We start from the raw sequence: 6,064 nt of genomic DNA, 5'->3' as shown, positions 1-6,064 counted from the left end.
TTTGGCGAATTCTTTACTATCGATTATTTATATTTCTTGGTGTTTGCTGTGACCGCTTAAGATAGTCTGGCCGAGAGCACAATCGAGCACCGTCGTTTCTTCTCTTGCCAGTTATGACATATTCGAAACATCAAGTGAATCTTACTACTACATTTGGACTTTACAACTGGCACCCGGTGAGTTTCAACGCTGACTTTGTTGCTTGTATTACCCCTTGCCCTCGTTTACCAATAGATATCTTCGCCGTGATCTCATTTAAGGGGGTATTCTGGTCTAGGAGCATGAATTTCAGGTAATTTTTAAAGTGTCGTAAAAAAAGGCAATTAATATTTTTACTATCCATTTTTTGATTAGTTATTTGTTAATTTTAGAAGAGTACAGAAACAAATTAAAAACTAAAAAAAGTAAAAAATTTCAAAAATTATGAGCTGACGATGTTATCTGAAACCAAGAAAAAAAAAAGATTATTAATCTAGAACAATGTCGCAAAGGCCGGAACTACAGAAAAGTGGTAAATTTTTTTTTTTCACAAAATGGCAACTGCCTGAAAAAAAAAGTTTTATTGGATCACTTTTTCTGACTATTTCGAATTTTTTAAAAATAATAAAAATAAAAATTTGGGAATGGGACTAGTTCCAACCATAGACAAGCCTATAAAGAAGACTCTATAAAAATTTCAAGTAAATCGGTCTAGTAGAACTTGAGAAATCAGGGGCATCGTTCCGAAAAAGTCAGTTTTGAGAAAAACGCGTTTAAAGTTTCGCGTAAAGTCTTTTGTTCGATTAGTTCCGGCCGAACCAGTTTGGATGCCGGTCAGAAAAATGCCTATATCTCCGAAAATAATTTGAATTTTGAAAAATCCTCTTGTACACATATTCTTGAATGGTTAGACTTTGAAAATATAAAAAAAAATTTCGATTTTTTTAAATTTCTAGATCAGAATACCCCCTTAAAATGTGAAACAAACGAAGTCATCAACGAAACATATACATGGACATTACATATGTCAAAAATTCAAAGGATTGCATATCTGAGTTTCGGAGATGTTTTCTTTTGGCGGCTCAGCTGTTTGTTTAACTCGGTATCATCTTAAAAACCCATAACAGCCAACATTTTTGAACTGATATGAAGCTGACAAACAGTTAGTTCGAATTATTTTGGGTCCATTCCAAGGGTCGGATCATGAAACGGCTGTTGTATCTGGTTAATTGCATGATATTCAGGTCAAAAGGCAAAGAGATAAGTTCTGTAGTGTCTCTCTGACTGTGGATGTCAATAGTTTCATAACAAGTTCGATAAAATTCCATTATTTTGCAGATTAATTGCATGAAAGTTAACTCAACTTGTTTACAGAATCAAGAAACCCATTTCTTATTGAGTTCGACCTCTCTAATTTTACTACTATTCGCTTTTTTTTGGGATTAAAACGCACTGAGGATACAACTTTTACCTTTTATGTTCACTAATTTTTTGCAAAACTCCTTATTAATTTTCATATTTGTATTCAACCAATTATTCCGATGGAAATTATATCATTTTCATCCAACCTCCTAGTTTCGATGATCTTCCAGGTGGCCCATACTGCTGGCAACCAAATTACTGCTCTAAGTTCATTCTCACGCTGTCGCGCCGCAGGCCCACTAACGCGAGACTGTATCTATGTATGCATGTGGTGCGTGTATTCAACACTATTGCAAAGCAATTCACAAATGTGATGCACAAATGACTGTATGTGTGTTCAAATGTGCTCTTTGCGCTTCTCATCATTCGAACACACAGCCACACGCATGTGGTAGTAGTGGTAGTTCTTCACCTCTGTACAGATCGTAATTAATTGTGGCTATAAAAAATCCACAAAATGATGAGTGGCCAAAAACAGAAGCGTTGCGTGGAGTTCATAAACAGCCAACAATTGTTATAGGCGTAACGGCATAAAGTTGTTAATAGGCTAGCATTAGCCGGCAGCTCGCGGACTAAATGTACACACAGTACTACATGAAAGCATACCAATTGCAGTCATACAGTTATGCCTAAAAGTGATCGGAAGTTGTGCTTCTACTACTTGCATACTAGATATTCTAATAAGCTACTGAAGAACTGACCATAAATGCCGAGAGCTTCTTATATTCATGATCTTAGTGCTTACCGAGAAGTGAGAACATTCAAGCACTGCAATGAAAATCAGTAATGGGAATGACTGGAGATATGTGGATAATGTGGTCCATCTCTGTGAATGATCATCGATGAGAAACTGATGAGAACCTTGAGTATCTGATTCCGCTCAATTCCAGTGTTTTTGTTGTTATTCTGCCAGAAGTAAACTGGAGCAATGCTGCGGTTTTTACAGGCCTTGATCGTATAAAACTCTGTATGCCTTACGGCTACATAGACTCGACTGTCGTTCAATACCTTCGATCACTGTGCATGGGTAAACATGCTTCGGGCGCTTGCTGCAACCGATGCATTACATTTTCCAACTAATTTAATGGTATAATTTTGCTTTCGAACCTGCCACACGCATGCCGCAACTAGTGAAAATAGCTTAATTGTTTTGCCTTCGCCGGCGCCCCACTCTGCCCAACTCAACAGGGAGATGCGCTCTGATATACGAATGGATACGAGTACAAGCGCTCAACACGTTGCTTGCGAGCAGGTCCACTCTTCTTCGGTGTTCACACACAGGTTGAAGTCATCTTTCAACAACTTAAAAATAAATGAAAACAACAATTAAAGCTCAATAGATCAATGGGATAAAATACCTTAATCGCCCAGATGCAATGGTCATATACAAAGTCATTGCTACAGATGCACATTAGGGCGGAGCGGTGCAACACTTAAGAGAAATGAGTAGCAAGCTTTGAGCCGATGGCTTTGTGTAAGCATATGGGTCGAGAATGCTAGCCTTTGCGATTAGGTGTATGGTCTACTTGTATATACTTAGAACTGAATATATCATATCATAATATAATAAGTTTTCGAATACACAAAAAGCAATAATTTTCAGTAAAAGTAAAGATGCAAAGTTAAATTGTAGCATAAATTGTGAGAGATTATGATCACGTTATTCCGATATTTGAACATAGCATTTGGCGAATCCGGAATTTCGTCGGTAGTTATCTTCTCTCTGCCGGTGTAGGGACCCTAAGTCTCCGAACCTTTTCAAAGGATGAACAATAAAAATCTACCTTAGAATTCTGAACCACCGTGAGACATACATATATTAAAGAAATTAAAATTAATAACAATGCCAACAACAATTAATTGGTCTACCTCACACCCAGTTTCAGCCGATCAATAGCATTATCGCTGCAAAGCAACAAAGAAACTCAACAATAGGCACACAATCGATAACACGCTTTCAACTTGATTATCATGCCACATATCCGTAAGGGCCAGCACATTCCGCCACACATGTGTGAACGCATGCGCAGGCGCTCCCATATCTAAAAAAAAAACATCATTCTCAGCGCTCACCCATTGGAGCCGCTGTTATGCTCCACACCGATCGCTACAAGACGCTTTAACGCCCAAGTAGAGTGGCCACACACATGCAACACAACTCATTTGCGGCCTCTACGCCCCCCTACTTTTGTACCGCACTTCAATTCCTCCTTTTTCCATTTTCTCATATTGCGCTATGTGCATGCGCCCATTGTTTACGAGTGTGTGTGTGTGTGTGTAATGTCGTTCGATCTTTCACCAACTTCGTTTTCCATCATCACTCATCTTTTCTACGGGATTGCCGTGATTAGTTTTATGGCGGCCGTTGACGGGCATTCGCTGAGCTGTTGAGAGTTCAATTAGAATTCTTCTTTGCCTTTGCCCTGCTTTTTTAAGCTGCAACTAAAGCTGCTGACACCTTCGGCAATCTTAATGGAGTTGTAAAGCTGCGCTCTGTCGGCTGTCGGCCTCTTTGGCCCGCACAAGCGCCCAATCTTGATTTAACTCTGGTCACACAGGCTTTCAGGAGTACAAATGTACACATGCCCAGCAGTATACATGTAGGTATATGTATATACGCTCGCAGGTCACTATTAATTGCTGGTCGGGAAATTTGATTAATTTTCTATTTCAATCTCTAAATCAGCATCTGCATCAATATTAATTTCAAGCCTTCCTCTATGGTACCGACCTGCCAACGTCACTGTGTCGGTGTGTGCGGGTGTGTGTGGGTGTAAGTTAGGCCTATACTTATTAGTAAGCACTTAAGTATGCATGGGTGTGTGTCCTACCTTGCGTTTAATTGAAATTCTGCTCCATTTCTAGGCAATTCATCAAAGACGCCGTCGGTGTACTGTCCAAGGTGGATATATCTGCCCACATTCATACACATATCATTGATTGCTTTTCACCGGGTTGTCCATCATACCGTTGTTGTCCACAACATACGCAACATATTTAATCATACTCCCATTTCTGGTTGCATTCCCTTGGCTTATGAAATCGCTTTGTAATTAGCTTCAAGATTTTGGGTTACCGATGAATTCATACTCAAGGCTTTGCGGTTATATAGACTTTGACATCCCTTTTTGCGAGTTCGTATGCCACTTATAAAAGGTAAATGGTAAGGGCCTTAACCAAGGCAAAATAAAGAAGTATTGAGACCTAGATTCCACATTAGTCGCAGGAAATCAGGAAGCATGCGGTTTTATTTCCAGAAAAGGATGTCTTATTTGCACTATCGCTAAGCCAAACTGTAAGTATTCGAAGGAAAGCGAGATCCTAAAAAAAGTTTTGGAACAATAAGAAATGGCGAGTGGCTGATAAGGGGGAACGATAAGCGGACCAGCTTATAAAAAGTGAAAATGTCATACGATTCATCAAAGCGCAGCAACTAAGATAGCTCGGACGTATAACGATAACAAGAGAGCGCAGGAGAAAATCGTAGAGGCCACAGCATTCACCACTAAAACAATGTTAAGACCGCGATCAAGATTGATATACGAAATCAGGAAAGACATAAAAAAGTCGGGCATACAAAATAATAAAGAGACCGCATATGACTGTGATTTTAGGAGAGCACATGTGCAACGGGTTCCACTTTCTAACCTAAGATCTTGGACATCAAGCACGAAAATCTGCGTGGGAAATACAAAGCTGGTGTTGTCAATTTGGCCGCCGTATCGTTACAGAATGGTTACCCAACTATTACTTCAGCACCGCACAGTGTTGCCAAAGGTTTCAAGAATCTGTTGGCTATTGCTGCTGCCACCGAAGTAGATTTCAAGGAAGCTGCTACCATCAAGGAGTTCATCAAGAATCCAAGCAAGTTTGTTGCTGCTGTTACCTCTGCTCCAGCTGCTTGTGCTGGCGATGCTCCCGTAAAGAATGAAGAAACCGAAAAGCAGGAGTCGGAGTCGAAGTCCGAGGAAGACGACGATATGGATTTTGGTCTCTACGACTAAACAGGTCAACACCAAAGTTACAAGGAGCTGAAGCGCAAATTGTGATGATGATTTGGGTAGTTTTTCGTCGCTACAACAACAAAAGCAAATGTGTTGTCAAATATGGTAGAGACATTGGAAAATCAAATGTTTAGTTCAAAGAAGCTATGTCTTTTTCTAGCAAGCATGCAGCCGTGGACTAAGTAGACCTAACAAAGTGATACCGTTTATAAGATGACCAACCAAAGCAAACTTCCTGGCTTCTTTTATATAACTACATATAAAACTCTTACTTATTTTACTTAGTGTTGCTAGTTTCTATCAATCACTGTTAGTTCTGCGAAATATTTATAAAGAAAAAGCACACGGTTTTGGAGAAGCTATTGGAGACAAAAGCGACTTCGATAAATTAAAAGTAATAAGTAAGAACTTGCAATTAGAAATTCTTTTTTGAGAATCTTTGTGAAACTGAACCCAGCCCGGTCAAGGATGCAGCTTGGCTCTCATGACCTCTAATACATTGCTAAGCCTTTAGACGATGGGAAAATACACATTTTGTTTGAATTAAAAATTAGATAATGGATTTACGTATGTATATAAGGCTTTAGGCTGACGAACATGCAAAGGCAAGAGCACATAACTCATTTATAGCTGAAAACCCGAAGCCTTTGAACTTTTAA

The 6,064-nt window shown here is 39.3% G+C and overlaps 1 pseudogene; it reads left to right on the top strand.

Annotated features, from left to right (window-relative positions):
* The first annotated feature begins 480 nt into the window (after positions 1-480).
* LOC120776920 lies at positions 481-5,405 on the top strand (annotated as a pseudogene).
* Positions 5,406-6,064: the final 659 nt, after the last annotated feature.

The sequence above is a fragment of the Bactrocera tryoni genome, chromosome 5 (genome assembly GCF_016617805.1).
Source record: "Bactrocera tryoni isolate S06 chromosome 5, CSIRO_BtryS06_freeze2, whole genome shotgun sequence".
Classification (NCBI taxonomy): Eukaryota; Metazoa; Arthropoda; class Insecta; order Diptera; family Tephritidae; genus Bactrocera; species Bactrocera tryoni.
The sequence above is the reverse complement of the archived record's forward strand: the minus strand, read 5'-3'. Positions and strand labels throughout refer to the sequence as shown.